Here is a 22,142-nt window from a genome sequence, read left to right on the forward strand (position 1 = left end):
TACAAATAATCCAATAGGTGGGCATTCAAGGTAGTGGAAATCAAAATGAAAAGAACAGATTGTCTTGTCTATTACAAAGTACTTTTGGTGTATCAGACATAAACCTAAGCCTATAAGGGTAAACCTGGTGTTCCTGGTATGAAATTCAGGTCCACTTCGGACTCGGACTATCTGGGAGAGTGTGGCGGTCGCTTTTTCATCAGATCATTCCGGTGTTAGAGATTCTGGTAAACAACGAGTAGGCAGTGTTCTAAGTTTAAGTTCTGTTTTAGGGATGTACCTTATCAGACACAACATAGAGTAAAATAAATCAATATCACATAGGGAGTGATAGAAGATTTTCGAAATAGAGTAACTTGGCAAATAACATGGCATGCTATATATTAAAAGTTTGCTTTGTTTACCATGACATTCTCTATGTGAACAATTGAAGATGCCAAAAACGTCTGTAAGAAAAAATGTTAAACGGAAGCTAACCTCTGTATCATAATGATAAACATAAAGATTCAGGGAATAAAAAGATAGGACGCAAATTGAAGATTGACTATATACTATCATGTACAGAATTTCAAAACGACAAAAAAAAATGGATCAACGCGAGAAAGAAAATAAAACTTTTTTAACGATTACTCCAAGAATGAAATCCAGAGATACAGTAAAGCATTGTAATAGGTAATCAGTCTGACAAACTTTGGAAATAACTTGCAAGTATAAACTCCGCTACACTCATTCATAAACAATAAGAATATGTTCCGGAATACAGAGTAATGCAACATTTCTAGGTACATTTAGGTTGTACTGCTAGAAACGTTTTCACTTTCAAGTCCATTTACTTTCAGCCGATCAAATAATGGCGATTTTCCTTCAGCAGCGGAAACTAATCAAGAAGCAGTGGGAAAAAAATTAATCGAACTCTCCAAAAATAGTCATCAAATATTGCATGCATATAAATAAAAGCACTACCTATATACAATGTCTTCGATTCTCTCCTTGTCTTCATAATGATCCAAATCACGTGACAAATAGATGTAGAATAGCCTTGTTCAAATAGTATCATTGAACTGTCAAAATACATGTATTAAAAAAATACGTGTTTATGATATGGAAGAAACAAAATTATGGTCACACGACCCTTGTAAAGGACGGGTGATGATTAGATATAACTCGCAAAGAAAGATGTACAATAAATCCGCTAAGAATTCGCTCGTGTGATAACAGTTTTGGGGTATTGTCAGAGTAAACTCGGCCTATCGATTTCTCTAACGACATCTTTTTAGTCGCTTCACCTCACGAGATATCTCCAGTACCGGACTGCCCATTAAGCACGCTAATATTGTGCTTAGGGCACCAGCTCAACAGTGGCACCATGTATTTTCCTTATTACAGGGTAGTCACCATGCTATCATCAAGTACAACGGCAGTTTACGTGCAGAAAAAGACTACGACTTCAAATTGACATTCGCTCCGTAGACAGTGTAGCGTTCTTTGTCATTTCTGAAAGATAAAACATTCTTAGTTTGTATGTCAGCTTTTATCACTATATATAAGTCCTTATTATTTGCTCATTTCTGTCTCCGTTAACTTTACATTGTCAGAATCGTTAAATATTGCACTCATAAAGGAACTACTTTCCATTGTAATAAAAAGAGGACGCAGAAGCTAGCACTTTTGATTTGTGAACAAATCATGCGCACTCTCGTAGTAGGCGCATTACGTTTTGGTTGATAAAATTTGTTTCTGAATGAAATAAAGCAGATGTTTCGTGGACTGCCACGTACCAGCTGCTTTGGCATATTTCGCGTTAACTTTTTTGATACAATGTTTCAGATTTAGGCTCGAAAGGGTCCTTACAAATAACATGCATTTGGCAAAGCATAAACTGTCTTCTTTAGCTGGTACTAAGAATGGCAAAATATACTACAGTTTTACATCCTGAATTTCCTCAAAATGTCCTTTCTTAGTTCTGCAAATCCGAATTACATGAGCCATGTCATAGGTTCTCAATCTTGATTTCACATTTCAAAATTGTACTGTGATTTCGAATATAAGTGCAATTACATCCTCCTTACTGCACTCAAAAAAGGCATTAAATTCCATAGCGTCTTTTGATAATTGCAATTGAAAGACTTCATATTTTTCCCACATTATGATTTCAAACATTCAATGACAGAAACAGAAACACATTTGCAGATGTCAACACGCTTCTCCCTCGCTTCTTCAATTTGATGTATTTCATGTGGAAGTGTCACATAAATATCCAGTCCATAATCACGAAATATCGTAGAATCGACAAAAATACCCAAATCTATTCATTCCAGATCAAATGGAAAAGTTGTGGCAATGCTCATTCATTCACAATATGACTCCAAATTTCAATTTTAACTATACACGCCATTTTCTTTCGAAAGTTATGTAGCGTGCGCCACTAAGTTCAAATTTATCTGCGCGGAGTTATGTGTTCATAAATAATGTTGTTGTTGTGTAAGGATGAATCTGCGCTTGTGTATTTAGTTTGGAATACGGCATACATTCAGTTACATTGTTTCTTGTAGTGTATTTTATTAATATAATTAAGCATTAGGTTGAATAAGAAAATGAGCATATAATAAAATGATTACTGCATTTGTATGGGAAAATATGAACTCGTTTTGTCGGATGGATATACATGTACTGCGCTCCCAAGGTCGTGCAATATTCCATCCGAAAAAACGCGTTCATATTTTCCCATACAAATGCAGTAACCTATAATTGCTGGACACACATGACCTACAACACTGGCCTGAGTGGATCTCTGCTTATAGCACACCTTTATCACAGTATTTCGATCGTCTCTAGCTGGACACTGTCTCATATTTATGATAGACTAAACATAATCCTAAATGAGGAAAAGAAAGGCAGAGAAATTAGAGCGGGAAAATTATAAAAAATATATAAAAAGGCAGAAGGGCTATATAAAGAAAAGAATGAAGGAGAGGAAGGGGAAACATGTAGAAAATTTTAGGGATGGGGAGAGAACAATATCCGGGAAAACAGAAATTTTAGATTACATCAGGGAATTTTAAAGTAACCTGTAAATATCACAAGAAATCGAAGAAGATATTATAGACAATTATTTAGACGGAATACCATGTGAGATGATATCGCCAGAATATAAACTCCTATGTGATGATTTCATCTCCACACAAGAAATTAAACAGACTATAAACCAACTATCTAAGACGAAATTCCCAGGTGGAGATGGACTCACTGCGAAATTCTATCAAAAATTCCAAAGTGAGTTGTCGTCCATTCTAGAATGGTTATATAATAATAATAAACTCTTCCGAAAGGAAACAATGACTAAATCAATGACGGAGGGAATCATTACCTTAATATACAAAGGGAAAGGGAGAGGCAGGATTTTAAAAATTGGATTTTAAAAATTGGAGGCCCATCTCCCTCCTAAATATAGATTATAAAATTTTAAGTAAAGTTCTAACTAATAGAGTTAAAAAGGGAATGGGTAAAATAATTAATTGGAATCAGACATGCCGGGCGGAAGGTAGAGACATACAAAATAATATTCTAAGCCTGGTGTCAAGATAATGTGACTGGGTGGGGACATGATGCTACATGTCTGCGGCATGATGCCCCAGTGCTAGGCATCACTATTAACTGTCACACACACACACACACACACTTGCAACACGACGTGGTATGAAAAACTTGGATAACCTGCAGCTTATGTTCGCTATTTTACGGTACGTGTGCGTGAATTCGTCAAGAAACATAATAGAACAATCAGTCAAAAACAATCTCTGTAGCAAAATAGAAACGTTACGTTCTGCAGTTAAAAATATGACTTATAGATTAATTAATTAATGGCATTACCTTGAAGGTTGAAATTAGCAGATAATAAATGGTCTCATCTACAAATGTTATTCGGCCGGTACAGGAAGAGTTACAAACTTTGGTTTGTAGATTCGTAAAAAGATTTTTGTGTTTGTAATCAAAATGACTGACGAATGAAATATTCTCCGACAAAAAATGCAACTTTCATTCAGTTATTTCTTTAGAAAATACAAATTGCATAAAATTATGAAAACATTAGTGTTACCCCTCAGTGTAAAGTTAACAATAACATTGGTACAACGTTGTAAAACTTTACTCTCTTTGTAGAAGGGGCCCGATTTCTTGTGCAAACTGTTATGGTGCATGCACATAGGTGTCATTTGTAATTTTTATTATTTTTAGATCAAAAGGACTGTGAAAATTATGTTAATGTGTAATGTTTTAGCAACGTAGCCAGAACGTTATTTCCTGACGATATCAGTCACAACCTTACGGCAACGTTGTGCAAACGTTATGCATTAGATGGGTAGGATCTATCTGGTTTCTGCTTTTGTAATTATTACATTATCAAGTGATCGCAGGTCATTATATATATATATATATATATATATATATATATATATATATATATATATATATATATATATATATATATATATATATATATATATATATATATATATATATATATATATATATATATATATATATATATATGTATATATATATATGTATGTATATATATATATATATATATATATATATATATATATATATATATATATATATATATATATATATATATATATATATATAAAGCTGTTATTATTTCTGTTCAATATAGTTTCTGATTAATTCTCATTTAGGATGGTCGTAATAACAAGATTAATTTTATATATAAGAAATAGTTTGTATAACATATACAAATATGTTTTAATAAAAATCCATCTTCGTCAATCATTAATTAAGATACCCGAGATAAAGGAAGACCACCAATTTGTTAATGGTCGTCATGCGCAAGCCGCTCTGTTCTGCAAAGAATCGCGAGTGAACCGCTCCAAAGAATGTGTCAGGTGGAAGGTTTCACTGAGGCAGTACTTGTGTGAAACGATAATACAGATCTCCAAAGATGGCTAGTATGTAGAGCATGCAAACTGCACTGTGTGACCTGACTGTACAGATCAGCTTTGGAAACTTCAATCTATAGTGAAGTTTCAGATTAACAAGAATAAACGAAAAGCCACTTAAAAGTATTTTTAGTGACAGTTTTAAGTGCCAGACGGAACGGAACGGTGTTTGTCGTCTAGTACGTCGACTCCACCAACGAATCGTGCAGAATGCAAGCGCTCATGCCATTTTGCTGCTTGAATACTTTGACCACAGTTCAGCTGGCTCGTGCAGCCCAGTCTGTCGTCAATATTCGGTTGCTGGTGTCTAGTTATATCGAGACCCATTCAGTTCACTCGCACAGACCGCATGTAACGTCGCTGAACATCACCTCTGACTGATTGAGAAAAACGTAATAAGACCAAACTCACTGATAGCGCATTCTGCACAGCAGTCAGTACATTTTGTCCAACAGAATCCAAACTGGTAAGCAGGTTCTTTGTGACTATACATACCTCGCATTTTCTGTAGATTGAACACAGTTTGGTTGGTTATTTCCGTCCGCACACACAAACAACAATTTTAGTACTTTCTTGTCAGTTCTATAATATGCATTTCCATTTTATTATTATTATTATTATTATTATTATTATTATTATTATTAATCTTTGCAGCCGTTCCATGAAAATGAGAGATTGTCTAATTTTGGTGGTCGTTTTGGTATCTGGATTCCCAGTTGATCTTAAACCAACTTCACCTGAAACTACTACAGCAGTGGGATGTTTTGACAATGGTCGTTGGTATAGACCCGGAGAAAATATAAGCCATGGACAAACGGAAAACCTGTGCTACTGGTCGTTTTGTGACCACTCCGGACAGATAATCCACGTGGACGACGGGAACTGCAAGACAACAGTAAAAACAACCACATTTCACTTTCAAACGACAACAGGGAGCTGTTTTTACCAAGGCCATTTGTATGGGCCCGGAGAGGTGATCCGTAGTGGGAGTATGGAAAACTTTTGCTACGTTATGTATTGCGGCGGAAACGGCATAATCATCGCGGACGACTTCGGCTGCATCAAAAGCTTACCAAAAGCACAATCATCCCCATCACCATCAAAATCATCCCCATCGCCATCAAAATCATCCCCATCGCCATCAAAATCATCATCACCATCAAAATCATCATCACCTTTAAAATCATCATCATCATCATTAGGTTGTTTTCGTAACGGCCGTTGGTACGGACTCGGAGAGGAAATAAGCCGTGGACAGATCGAAAACTATTGTTACCGGACGTTTTGTGGCCACTCCGGACAGATAATCCAAGCGGACAACTGGAACTGCAAAACAATGGTACCAGCATCAACACCAGCATCTACACCCGACGTGCACCCTACTAGACATGCGCAATAAGACTCGGAATGTCTTTAATTTTAATGCTTAATACCATCATCAAAATGATTTTGATTAAGATATTTAGAAGCCTCAGACCACGATCGTAGGAAACTTGTATAAAACAAATTATAAAACAGTTGTATAGGGAGATTTTATCCTGTTTGCTTGCAGTGTAGATTCTTAATCAGACTGCAATCAACCATTGCATTACCTGTCTCTACGAAGTTTGCTGTTATCTCAAGCAGCTATTGTAAATTATGATGCAGAAAATGAATTCAGGCTATAAATAAATCCCGACAAAGAGATACTAGTCTCTTTGCAAACTACAAATTTCGTTTCGTTACCTTTTCATTTTTATAACTTATTTTAATCGGGACCATAGAGCCATATTGTACTCGTGTGCAATTAAGCCACTCAATGTATATATGCATACATGCATCCAAACATACATACATACATACCTGGGGTGGGGAATGTCACCACGATATTGGCGACTGACCTTTGTTACGCAAGATTGCGGCTTGACTCAACTCTGGAGGATCTTCAAAGAGAAAGAAATTTGACAGGCGCGTGAGAAACTAGGCAGACTACAGTTCAGAGACCCAAGTATTAATTCGGGGCTGAGTTAGAGAAAAGCGAGCAGGCACATGTCCCAAACAGACCCTTCTTCTACAGGTCATTTTACGATAACTTCACTACTTAACTAGGATTTTGACAACGTAAAAGTTTAAGTAAGGGAGTGAATTCAAATAGGCGTAATCCAAATGAACGTGGTTAATAAAAGGAAGAGCGGGAATTCCGACTTGAAAAGCTTAAAGGTAAGAATTCTTAACTCGGAGTTCTTGAACATTACTGAGTTGTATGTTTATATGTAATATGTAGAAAATGATTACTAGATTTATGTTGGTATGTAGAAGTTACCTTTATTAGAGTTAAGCTCACCTTCGTATTCGAGTTATTTACCTATTGTAACCTTTAGAGAAATTAGTAGTATACAAGATTCCTTTACGTGGATTGTTAGCCTGAGATAGGAATTGTGTAATTTGCTGCTGTGTGCATCGAATTGAACTATTGTATTAATGAGTTATGTCTGAACTTGTATTAATTTTGAATTTGAACATAGTTGTGAACTATAGTGTTAGGCATGTTGGACTTTTGAACATATCGTGAAGCATCTGCATATTTGTATTTGAACATTGTGTGTACCTCTTATGATTTGTAAGGTAAGGAATGCGTTGTTTGTTATGTTGGTACTTACTATAGCGAGAACTACAAATGTATACTTATGTCATAGAAGTTGTGGACGTATCAGGAGTAGTTTTTACAGTTGTTGTATTGCCCTTATTTTATCGTACAAGCGTGTGAGTGTATGCGTGACCCAATTTTGATAGCCATTATGCTGATGAAAGTTTGTGTGAGATTGTCTAGATCGAAAGGGAAACTTGACTATATATCCCTTATTATTTACAGAAAAATTTTCGGTGCTGTTTTTGGAGTTGTTTAGTTTGGACCGAGTGCACCCAAAGGTGACGAAGTAGTTAGAGGTAACGGTACCGGATATAATAACTTAGGAAGAAGTTTAAAGGCCGACCAGAAAACGGAAGGTGAGGAAGTGGAAGGGTGAAGGGCGCAGTCTAGAGACGGAAGGGGTACTGAATACCAGTCAAGGAAAAATAATACGGACGAGTCAAGTAGCAGGAACAGGTGGAAACTCTGTTGCATACCAGATTACAGTGGCAGATTAAATAGGTCGACCGATTTGGTGAAATTGTGGAAACTTGTGGTGTTTGAATACTTTGATATGTTAATAAATTGTTATTCCTCAAATTTGATTTTTTTGTATATTATCGACCTTGACCGTAAGCATTGCTGACTGGGGGCTCGGAGACATCTATTTAAAAATTTTAAATTGTACGCCCTTTTATATTAGCAATAATACCCTAAGGGAAAACGTTATACATGCATGCACGCATAGGTACATGCATGCATACATACATGCATAAATAGTGAATATGGTCAAAAGACGCAAAGTAATAAAAAGGACATTGAAGAAAAAAGTACTTATTTTGGTTCTGATTCTTTCATAAATTCCAAGTTCCTCAAATTTGTTTCACTAGCTGAGAAATCGTATATAACAAAACTGCTTTCCAGTCATCTTATACGTATTTTCGCGTATAAATTGCATAGTTAACCGGGGTTTACGGGAGTGTACAGGAGGGGTAGCACCTCTGGTGGGGTAACAGTCGTACCTCTTCAGGGGTAGCTCGTCTACCTTTGGTCCCCACATGCACCCAGCTCTCACCTGTGGCTCCAAGATGAAACATGCGTAGCCGTCACATCCCGGTAAACCACTTCAACTGGTGGGCTATACCAGGTGAGAGTATCCGACTGGTAGTACCGGATTAAGCTAATAAGATAATCCGGCGCTGCCGACGGGTCATAAACCCTCGGTGAATTAGGCTTTACCTACCCAAGCATATAAAGACCAGTTTCGGCGGAATGCGCGAAAGAAACCGATAGATAGTTCAACGGTTAGGGAGATATTCCAACCGACGCGTTGTGGAGCACATGAGAATGAAGAGGCACATAGGTAGTCTTATCCACTGCATCAGGTTACATATACAGCTCTCTAGACCATGCTTTTCAACTGGATCGAGATGGTCTTGGAATAGCGAGGGCGACGACGCGCAACTCTACCTCAATTTAAACTAGGTAATCGCGCACGTCACTCAACCTAGACATCCTGTTACCCCAAAGTCCCGTGGCGACTGACTAGTGACGAAGTGGCAGGTGTGGTTACACTGGTAGCCGTAGCCGCAAATCAGCAGACAGGTGGCTCAGGCCATGTAGCCGTTCTACACTGACAAAGAGCAGCAGTGGAGTTCGGCAACCACCCTGCATGACGAGAATCAGCCTTTTTAAGATTCATACTGCTCACCTCCATGACATGAGGAAGGGGTTAGAAAATGTGCGCTAAACATTGCCTGCTCCATCTTTCCTTAGCAAGCTACAGCCAGGACCCTACATCAACTATGGAAACCACTGTAAAGAAAAAGATCGTTCATCCACGGTCCATAATGCCATAGAACATTCAGGAGGCATATCGGCCTCTTTAGCGTCCTGCGCTGACAGACCATTCCTTCCAGCTATAACACTGGAAGTCTAAAGTAGTTCTCATCAACTCAATGGACGAACTCGTAACGTCAACCTATTGATAACAATATGAATAAAGAATGTATACTCACGAAAATTTAAAGTTTACCGTTGAATAACCTCGTTCCTATTTTCACTACTTCCAACTGTCATTGGAAGAAGAGGAGATATAAAGCAGAGAAAAATGTGGATATGAGCTGCACAGAAATACTTAACTCATCGTAGCAAAGAGTAAACTGTCAAAATGACCTTTATTTGCTGTAATATTTACAGAGACAGATTCTTGGATAAAATGATTTTAGAAATATAAAAAGGTCCTAATCGCAGAAATCCATACTCGAAAAGATAGGTATGGTTGTGATTCGTGTATTAGTATAAAATGCATGTTAATAATTGGATAAAGTTTTGCACACCCAAAAATATATATCGATTAATTTCAGCAGAATAAAGTGTATTGCCAAAGTCTTAGTAGATTGATTTAGTCTACTGTGCTTTTCGCAAATGCACGCAACCTCACTGTATAGCATCCCCAGTTTCAGAAGTACGTAATAATTGTAGAATGGAACCAGTACAGGTTTCAAAAGCACGTAATAACCGTAGAACGGAACCAAGGCAAGCGAAGATGGACGTAATTATTACGTCACACTACATCATCACGTAGACACTGTATTGCAATCAAGTTGTGGTACATGACCGCGGTGGTTTGCAGCTGACTAATGAAGACAAAATGATTCCAGGCTTTATTAAATTTCCGTATTAGCGTACGAAATAAGATTTGCTGGTTTCCCTGAAGAAAGATAGTCTGTAGAAATGAAAATGTAAGTAAGTTGTATTCTCCGTTATTTTGTTATAGTAAATTAAAACCTGTGGTTTTCATTGCACAGATCAACTAACTCGAACTCTTATATTCGTCTTTGCATAATCGGCTAACCACCTGCTGAAACTCTGTAAAGGTTTGAATGCCGCAAGCCTTGTTTTAGGTTAAATTATTTAACATTCGATAACAGTACTAACAAATTACATCACCCTCTTGGGTGGGGTGGGGGGGTCAAGCTTAGCCAGATTTTTGCGTACGTACTAAATGGATGGTGGCCCCTATCTGCAATCAGAGGGTCATGGCTTCGACACCCGCTAATCGCAGTCCAGATTCGATGTCTCTGTACGTCCTCATCTGGCTATAACCAACATTATTTTATCTAATATTACAAATAAAGAAATCCAAACAATTTCATTGAAATAGGTAAATAACACTCGTTATATTTTTTTGTCTTTAATGGTAAGAAAGGTAACTTACAAAGTAAGTTCTCACTGGATAGTTTCGTAGTTTGACCCCCCCCCCCCAATTTTTTTTAGAAGGCATGAACCTAATTATCACAAGCCTAGCATTTATAAATTCACACAAGCTAAATCTATGTGGTTTAGATTTACTTTGAGTTGGGCTTGGAAATAGGTTGGCTTGTTGGTGACTGTCAGTTAGATGAGCATTGGAGATCAAATGCGTAACTTGGGCTGCAAATGAGCTGCCGACTTGGCTTACGTATTTGAGTCTGCTACAGAGGTAAATATCTAAAAATCGAGATGGTTGAGGGGTGATGAAAAGTATGCTAATTAGTTATAGTACTAGTGAACTTTTTTCATGCATAGGCACATACTGATTCTTTTAGCTGCCTTGTTACAGAAAAATATTAAAAATAGCTATTGTCAAAAATGAATGTCAAATTTAGGCGTTGGTGGCAGTGTTGGTTCAGTATAAAAACCACCAGTTGCACAAGGAATTAGCCCGATTACTGCAGTCAACATCTCACACGTATATGCTTTCTACAAAAATCATTAGTTTGTTTTTATTTGTATCTTCAGTATAAAATTCTCATTTTTTTGTAATTGGTCATTGTCGGATGAAAATTCACCAGATAAACTGTCCAGTGAGACCTAACACTTTATATTAAAGAACAAGAATTCTCTCCCATGACAATGATGGAAATGAGAAGTGCCTCTTAAACTCCATTTTAGAAGTAGGGACACACAAAAAAAATGAAAAGAAATCAAATATGACGACAAAGATCGTTAATCTGATTCTTTCATTGGAATACATATTTTAAAGTTTGACACCGATAGCGGTTGTTATGATAGACAATGATTATGAAAACTATTATTATTACTATTATTATTAGTTGTTGGGTTTAACGCCATTTTTCAGCACACGATAGGCTATACATGGCGGCCAGTATTAATGGTGGAGGAAGAACCCGGGAAAACCCCGAAAAGAACCACCGACCCACGAGAAGCTACTGGCAAGCTTTCTCACATACCCACATTGGCTGAATCAGAGACTCGAACCGCCGCAGACAGAGATGATTATTATTAGTATTATTATTAGTATTATTAGAATAGCTGGTTTGCCACTGTGGAAGAGGCTGATGTCACAAACCAGTATAGTCCATCGCCTCCCATTAAACAGTAAGTAGTTTATATGTGCTCTTTCTTGGTAAAATGTGTAAATAAAAAAAGCGACTTCCATTATTAATAATAGAAAAGGGTGAAAATTCAAATAATGATATATACGATGAAATAATTCACATTTAATATATTTAAAGATGATGTTTTGTTTAGATGCGAAACATTCATTCATTAATCTCGTTTTAATAGTACATATTCATTTCAAGTTTGTTGCATGTGGAACAAAAATCATTAATATTGAAACAGTGTATTTATTTCGCATATATGTTAATAATCACGTGATTGCATTCATCCGTTCTATAATCTACTTAATAATTTTTATAGAACTCAGAAAATGAATTTAAAGTTTCAACACATTTGATTCAGAATTTAGTCATTAGGTTTGCGATAGTTTAGTTCATATTTCAACATCAGCTGCAGACTTTGTAGCTATGTATCTACAATTGTTAAAACTACGTTAAACATCCATACAACACAGCACAACAAACGAAGCAGAGAAGGTTTAAAGATGTTTGAACCGTAGCCGCCATCCCCCGTACCATTTATATGTGGCGTGTTTAGTGTACATGTCATAGTTCTGTAACGTGGTGTGTACCAGACCTTTCCCCGAGGCGCGAAATTTTTTTAAATGTTCGGTTTTGTGCAAACCTGCCAACAGCAATATCCTATTGGTACTGTTTATTATTATATGCTCATTTTTTTCCCCCGTTAACTTTACATTGTCAGAATCTTTCAGTATTCCCCGATACTGAACGCGCGCGACAATACACATATAGCATTCACGTGAATAAAGGAACTACTTTCTATTATAAACAAACAATGACGCAGACACCAGCACTTTTGATTTGTAAACAAATCATATACACTCGCATAAGAGGCTCTTTACGTTGTGGCTATTTAAATTTGTTTCTGAATAACTAAAACATGTTTCGCGGACTGCAATAAAAACCCCAGCTGTTTTGGCACATTCTGCGTTGATACAATGTTACGGATTTAGGCTAGCTACATTATATAAAAGACGGACGATTATGTCCTTACAAATACCATACAAGTGACAAGGAATATACTGTATTCTTTATCTGGTGATAAGAATGGCAAAATAAAATATACTTACAGTTTTGCATCCTGAATTTCCTCAAAATGTTTTTTCTTAATTCTGCAAATCCAAATTACATGAGCCATGCCATAGGTTTTCAATCTGGATTACTCATTTCGAAAGTGTGCTGTAATTTCGATGATAAGTGCAATTGCATCCTCCTTACTGCACTCAAAATAAAATACACATTAAATTCCATAGCGTCTTTTTGAAAATTGCACTTGAAAGACTTCATATTTTTCCCACGTTATGATTTCAAACATTCAATGACAGAAACAGAAACACATTTGCAGACGTAAACAAACTTCTCCCGCGCCACTTCAATCCGATGTATTTCATGTATAATTTGCACAGATGAATCCAGTCCAAAATCACAAACTTTGGTCGAATCGAAACAAAATACCAAAATATATTCACTCCAGATCAAATGGAAAAGTCGTTGCAATGCGCATTCATTCACAATATGACTGCAAATTTCAATTTTAACTAGACACGCCATTTTCTTTCGAAAGTTATGTCGACCGCGCGACTAAGTTCAAATTTATCTGGGCGGAGCTATGAACGCATGAATAATGTCATTTTGTAATGTCAAATCTTCGCTTGTGTATTTAGTTTGGAATACGGCATTCATTCATTTACGTTGTTTCTTGTAGTGTATTTTGTTTATATAATTAAACCTTAGGTAGAATAAAAAAATGAGCATATAATAAAAAGGTTACTGCATTTGTATGGGAAAATATGAACTCGTTTTGTCGGAAGGATATACTGCACTCACAAGTTCGTGCAGTATTCATTCCGAAAACTCGTTCATATTTTCCCATACAAATGCAGTAACCTATAATTATTGAATTATATGTACAGTCAATTCAGTATAGTAGTAATAGTAGCTGCGGAATCATTTCAATTGTTCTTCCAGTGTACCAAGGCGGTCTACATTTGCCCCCCATTTCGAGTTGTAGTCAATTGGGATATCATTCGAGTATGTTCCGTTCTTTCCATATACGATATGTGTTACCAAGCGCGAGATCCAAACGGATTTGCTTCGTTTGGTTTCCGTTCGTTTTGAGCGTTGCAGCAGTTCTGCCCTTGGCTAGTTAACATCTGACAACCAAATATCTACCATTTTTCAGCATCGTCAGAAGACAGATCCAGAACCAGACTTCTATCAGTTCTAAAGAGATTGCAATTGATTCCCATTTCGAGTTAACCCAATATATAATTTATAAAACTACTGGAGTGAGTGCCAACATTATTCGCATGTATTGTTTATGATTATTGTTTCTATAGCCGATCCATCTGACTGTCGCTCTACTTGTCTTACATCTACTATAGAGTTATTGTACATTATGTGATATTTTAACTGAATTTTTAAAAAATTAATTTATTGGCTGTTAACTATTTAATAAAGTTATTTCGGTTATCGGGATCAAAATTTATAATGCACAAATTCTTTCTCTCCCCTTTTACTGCATACATTCCAGAAAGTAATCCAGACGGAAACATTTCCACCTCGACTATGCTTCAATATATATTTAGATGAGATACAAGATATATATGTATATATCTTGTATCTCATCTAAATTCAAATAGTCTTTTCAGCAATGTACAATCTGCATATCGCCCTTGCCACAGTACTGAAACTACTCTTCTAAAAGTAGTTAATGACATTCTCTCTGCGTTGGATAGCGGAAAGATTGCAGTCCTCACCCTCTTTGAATTGTCTGCAGCATTTGACACAATATACCATGATATATTACTTCACCGTCTCCAGCATGTATTTGGCATTCATGATACAGCCTTACTGTGGTTCAAGTCCTACTTGGTCAACAGGACACAAATTGTATCTGCAAATGGAATACACTCCAGCCCAGTTGATCTATGTTGTGGTGTTCCGCAGGGGTCTGTTCTTTGACCTGTTCTCTTCATTCTTTACACTCAGTGGTTCTCACGTGTCATAGATCATCATCCAGTGTCTCACCAATTGTATGCTGATGACACCCAAATATACAAATCTAGCCACCCAACTGAAGTTGATGCTACCACCCAAGGTGTAGAGAGGTGCATTTCTGATGTGAAATCATGGATGACTTGTAACAAGCTGCAGATGAATGATGATAAAACTGAGGCCATTCTGATCACAACACAGACTTTCTCATTCACATCCTTTACCTCAAACAATAAATATCAACAACGCCAACATTAAATTCACACAGTCAGTACGAAACCTAGGTATTACTCTGAACAGTACTCTCACATTGCACCAACATGTCATGAACATATGCAAGTCTGCATATCTTGAGCTGAGACGCATCAGCTCAATTTGCAAATATCTTTCAGTTGATGTCACTAAAACACTTATGTGTTCATTGGTACTTTCAAGACTGGACTATTGTAACTCAATTCTGTCTGGTTCATCTCAATATCTACTCCAGAAACTTCAGAAAGTTCAAAACACAGCTGCTCGGATCATACTTAGAGTACCACGATCAGAGCACACCTCCCCGCTGCTCTGTACCCTACACTGACTATCCAAAGGCACAGGATCACATTCAAGAGGGCTCTCAAAACTCACTTATTTCGACTGCAAGAACAAACTTAACGACCTAATAATGTTTCCTACCTGAAATATTCTCAGCATGTTTTTTTTATGTTTTTAATGTTTTTCTAATTTCATGTTGTTTGTTTTTGTAATGATATTATTATGTTTCTTATCTTATAGGTGTTGTCTAATGTTGTAAATCTCTTAGAGCTTTTAAAGATTAGGTTCTATACAAAGTCCTCATTATTATTATCATTATCATTATTATTATTATTATTATTATTATTATTATTATTATTATTATTATTATTATATCTATCTTATCTACATATATATGTATATATATGTATATGTACATGTATATGTACATGTGTGTATATATATATATATATATATATATATATATATATATATATATATATATATATATATATATATATATATATATATATATATATATATATATATATTGCAGTTATTGCACGACAAAGGAGACATAAATTCAAAAGCTGCTTAGTACTATAACTTGTATCGGAGTGTTATAAACACGAGGACGGCGACGGAAACGATGACGATGATTATTACAGACGAGAGAACCGAAGAAGTAAATAGTGTGGAATAAAAGATAGAGAAAGTCCATACCAACGAACCAACAACGGAAAATTAAGACGGATCTTTCAATATTTCCTCAGTCACAATGTTAAACGGTGTCAGTTTTTCTCCTCTGAATTCGGACATTTCCCTTCTATTGGCACCCAGTGCAAACTTTGTATACGTGTACAAAATTACATATACAAAGGCCAGGAATGCTGAATAGACTAGTATGTGTTGTAGAAGTCTAATGCCTATTTTCTTTTTATTTGTAAAAAAAACTTTAAAGTAAAGTATTTTTATACAGTCAATATTGTTATGTATATTTAATTTAATTGTTTATCGTTCAGATTTAAATCTCCTATTTATTCCATTACATGTTATTGTAATGTAACATTGTATGCTGGACTTGACCTTGTCCAAAACTGAGTTTATTTCTGCTTGACCTCATTTTTTTCCATCTATGTAAACAGCTAATAATGGCTTCATTGTTCCCTATGTACATAAGCTTATTATTATCAGGATTATTATACCGGTAAACAAAGAAGGAGCAGATATGTTGATCAGGGTCAGGGTTTTGGAGATCCCTAAGTGAATTCTGTAGGCTACTGTGTTGTAAATAAGCAAGACTCAGTAGATCATTCTAGAAGGTTATTTTCCATTAGGCAATGGTTGTTTTTAGAAATTGCTAATTGTGACATGAGGTCAAGCAGAGAACTATATTATCTTGTGACTGTGAGCATTTTACCAGTCAGGCCTTAACATCTAGCACTTTAAGTTGTATTATGATATGACCAGTATGGGAAGAACTGCATTTTCTTCAAATCATGAAATTCAAGTGTTTATTTTCTCTGGAAATACCAAAATGCTCAGATCAAATTCTTGGATAAAGACTTTCACTGGAATTTATCCTGAATTCGAACCTGGAATAATATTTATGTGATTCAACAAGAGACTGTTGACACATCAGTACTTCGTATGCCATAACAGACACCCGATTAACTTCAATTTTGGATCTCTTCGGGACCTGAACTTAGTTTTATTCGGGACGTTTTATTACTATGACTTGTGTCTTTGATGCTTGGACTTTTTGGATTTAATTCGCAATACCGTAAGTTTTCTCATTTTTCAGTTTGTATTCTAGGGAAATAAATTGTTAAATTTTACCCAAAAAATGCTGTTTTCACTCTTTTATGTTAATTAGTTTAAGAGCATAGACTCGTAACAATATAATACATTAACTTACTTTCATCTGTGTTTTTTATATTTAAAATATTGATAGAGATATCGTGTGTGTGTGTGTGTGTGTCTGTGTCTGTGTGTGTGTAACGAGTTAAAATCAGAATGGATCAAGTGAAAACACCGAACACAATGTATGGGATTGAAGTAACTGAGTCTCAAATCTATTGCCATGAATATTAATGTCACAATACAATGAATAAAAATATACTGCAACAAATTGACGCGTTTACTGTAATAATGAACTGCTTTACACACTACGACACAATTCAGATAAGGAAACTAAGCTCAAAATTACGTAAAAACAAATGAATCATTCACCAAAACTATATGCTATCACCATCCTTGGGATGAATTCTCCATCTTCAACTCCATTTTCGGTTACGGCATTGTGTTGTTATGTTGTCAGTTATGAAGCTATACTGCTAACGGCTATACTACCATACTGCCAGTTACGCTGTCACACTGCCAGTTATGCAGTTACATTACCATATATGATGCCATATTGCAAAATATGCTGATACATTATCAAATAAGCTGCCACACTGCCAGCTATATGCTGCCATGCTGACAGCCCTATGCCGCCACAATGCCAGCCCTATCGTGCTGCCACGCAGCCAGTCCAATCAGCCCTATGATTGTTGTAAATTGTCTAAAGCGATACCTCCTGCCAAGATCTCGGCGATAACTGTCCCAGGACATAGCAATATGCTTGCTTTAAGTACTAAACAAAATACGTTCAAGACAAAGGATAAAGTACCCGTGCACATTATGAAATATGGGTATCTCGCTAAAAACAACATAAAAAGAGATTATTCATTCACTATTAGTCGAGGTTGAAAAATTAAAACACTCTAGGCAATGCTGTACGCGTCCAAGTAATAAAATGAGACATACAATCTTTATAATGTGCCACCAAATTATTTTCTTGGCTTATTCCGTGACATTGTGCTTCTTGGTCTGTGCTTGGTTGGGTCTGTCTGTGTGTGTGTGTGTGTGTGTGAGAGAGAGAGAGAGAGAGAGAGAGAGAGAGAACCAACAACAAACGATGACACTTATTGGGTTACACTAAAGGATGTGTACGCAAATCTCATTCAAGAGTGATATATATTCTGTATATAGTCTACAGACAACTGATAACAGGACTGAGGGAAGACTACAAGGAAGATGGTAAATAATCGTCACGTCGGACCTGTTACTATACATGTTTAAAATATTTTATCAATGTTCATCAAATTTATTTAATTAGTTTAGATTGAACGCATAACAAAAAGTCAACCATTACTGGAGATAAACTTGCACAGAAACCTGTTAGTATCACGTTGAAATCTATTAATTATCTCGTAATTACTACTTGGTAGCTCGTAATTACAAGTTAGCAATCTTGTAATTATGGCTTCGTATGTCGTATGTTATCACTGATAATTAAGAGATGGTAGGTCGTAACTACGACATATCTAAATGCTAATTACGAGATAGTAAGTTATAATCATGAGGGACCAAAGATTCATACCAATTGCCTAAATATATACATCTCTCTCCCTCTCTCTCTCTCTCTCTCTCTCTCTCTCTCTCTCTCTATATATATATATATATATATATATATAACGGCTGAAACATGTCACGGGTTCGAAACCCGAATGAATCTTGCCAATGACTCGTAAAATTGGCACTAGCTGCTCTCTCACTTGGCAATCAGCATTAAAAGGTTAGTGTTATGACTAGCTGGCCTGGTGTCAGGATAATGTGACTGGGTGGGACATCATGCTTCATATCTGCGGCATGATGACCCTTTGTTAGGCACACACTTGCACCACGACGATAGAACCAATGAGGCTACTAAAAAGTTCTTGGGGAGGGAGGTGGGGATGCATTCCATCTGAGCTGTTTATATTTCTGTCCGAAAAACGCAGCGTAGAAAATAAGCGGGAAACGTTCGAAGTAATAAATTCCACTTCGCACCCACCCCTGTATCCCCCAGATGTATGAGATTGTCAGAAATCAAATCGAACAGCATCTTCAAACAACTTGAACAAAGAGAGAGAGAGAGACAGAGAGAGACAGAGACAGAGAGAGAGATTGCTCGTTTGTGCACCAGCTGATGAAAAAAAGAGCAGAGATGATTAGCAAAATTGTATACGAACTTAGACAACGTACCCAGCAAAAGAATGAGACGCTATACACAATGGTTATGGAAAAGGAATGAAGTCGGGTTAGGGACTAGGAGGAGAAATGAAAACCTTTAAATATAATTGTGAATTTGCAGGCAGTTAATCAATGTGGAGGCTGGGCCTCAGAGAGGTATGGGTGGTGATGAACGTGCAAATATTCATTACGATCATGAAGAGGGTGAAGAGGGTTTTATAGTGATATAGATATAAAACAAAATTGTGTTTGACGCTATTTTCAGCGCATGAAAGGATATATATATATATATATATATATATATATATATATATATATATATATATATATATATATATATATATATTGTGTATCTTACGCAAGATTGCTTGTACCACCAACTTTAAAACTTCATTTTTGGGTGAAGTTTACATGGACGAGATCGTATGGAGTTTATCCTTACAGGCAAGACGATAGGTGCCGTTTACCCGCCGACCCGGGTTCTAATCTCCGTTGAATACGAATTAAAAATTCTCCAACCTGTATGATGGTGTTATTTATTCGTAATTATAACATTTATGTTAATATCATCAAGCAATCTCTTGCTTAATCCTGGAATATCACTTTTATTTCTGTCTGTTGTATATTTGTAATTATACGCTATATGGCTGACATTATATCTCGTGGACAAAGAACCAGGGAAAACTTCTGTAAAATACGCTGACCCACAGAAAGCTAGTGGCAAGCTTTTTCACATACCCATGTTCGCCGAAATTTAAACACGCTGAGATGTCCGTCCCAGTGATGAAAGCAACACTAATGATGGGGTGCAAGGAAGCAATACATGGAAAAAATATATTTGTGACTTATATTAACAAAACAAGAATAATGATGTTGGGATGTCAAAGATATAATGTAATGGAAGAAGTAGATTAGTGGTTGAAAATGATATCAAATCAGTATGGCAAATTGGTCATAGATACAAATAACGAGATGATGATGACGACGACCGCGACGACGATGATGATGGTGATGATAATGACGACGACGATGATGTTGGATTTATGTGCTATTTATACAATAATAATAATAATAATAATAATAATAATGATAATATCACAAGTATCAGTAGTCAAACGGAAAATTGTTTTCACCTGGCATCACAAATGCTAAGTCACGGAGCAGAATGTTTTTTTTACCTCATCAGATAGTTCCACAGGGGTTGGTATGAGAGGTGAGATGCCACTTAAATGAAGGTAGTATGGCCGTCATATCTAGGTGTTCAGCAAGCGATCACCATGAACCTAACCAATTAGAGACGATGCCTGCCTATTGGATACAAGCACAGACAATGGGTGCCAACAACCTTTGTCTAGGGGGGTCTAAAAGCAATGCAGAGAAGTCCTCACACGGCAAAGATGATATCACGATTGGGGGGTGGGGTGTATACCAGCCCATCAACAGACCCTTCTTAAGCGTATCGGAAGAAGCATTTAAGGAATATGTAGATGCTCTCGAGGATGATCCTTACGAAACAGGGTGGCTAATGAGGGTTGGCATATACATTAATGGACCCATACCAAACGGCATGTTGGTTACACCATAACCCATGGATATCGATTTGGCTCAAAGGTGGTCGAGCGCTCTGGACTTCCTCTGGAACGTTGTGCAGGAGGAATATATGATAAACTAATGCTGAAAAATCATCAGAGATTTTGATGACATCTGCAGTGTAACCGGGCCGATGATGGACAGGAGGGCATTTTTTCGGCATCGCTGATTGCTACCTTGGCATGGGCTGCACCGGCATCTTCCAGTAGCTTATTCCTAATTTTGCATCTCGTCAAATCGATAGTAAATTCATCTTCAGACAGGAGGGAATTTGCGGTCAGAGGATGACGAAACCAACTCGTCGATGGAGTTCAGCTTACGCTCCGCGAGGACCAAATCGTGCTCTTGAGCTTCTCATGGAGACGGTGCATAGTGAACTGTTAAACCAGCGAGAAGAACCCGCACATGAATCATGCTTCTTTCAGTGCTAGAACCAGAGGTGAATCCGCCAGGGTGGCAACGTTAACCGACACCAGATGTAAGCTCGCGGCTCCCTACATAACAAATAACAAATAAAGACAATATATAAGAGGGGTCTGCTCCGGTGGACTAGCCTATTACAAGGTAAACCCAAGTAGAGAGTTTATGAAAATAATATCCCAGTTGTTCGTTAAAAACTGGTTTCCCGTTAAGGGGAGTGAGGCGGGGCTCCATCAAGCACAGTATTTAGTAAAACCCGTTAACGTTTTTCCGGTATCCGCACACCAATAATGTGTTACTTTCCGTAAGTGGAGTAAACTTGCGCAGCCTGGAATGGGTGAAAAGGCAAACGGCCATTGTGGAGACCCTCAACAAGCAAGATATCGTGGTCAATGGGTACAACGCCTGTAAAGACGATGGATGACCTACCTTTGTGCCGACCCGGATGGGTGCGAAATAAGATGGCGGCAACTCCCTCCACTTCTGTTGGCCCACATAGAATATCTATATGCGCCTGGAGAACTGGTGGACAGATGGTGCTGCGCCACTGATCATATATGGTCGCTGGATATG

This window comes from Sinohyriopsis cumingii, chromosome 6 (genome assembly GCF_028554795.1).
Source record: "Sinohyriopsis cumingii isolate HCF-2022 chromosome 6, ASM2855479v2, whole genome shotgun sequence".
In the NCBI taxonomy this organism is placed as follows: Eukaryota; Metazoa; Mollusca; class Bivalvia; order Unionida; family Unionidae; genus Sinohyriopsis; species Sinohyriopsis cumingii.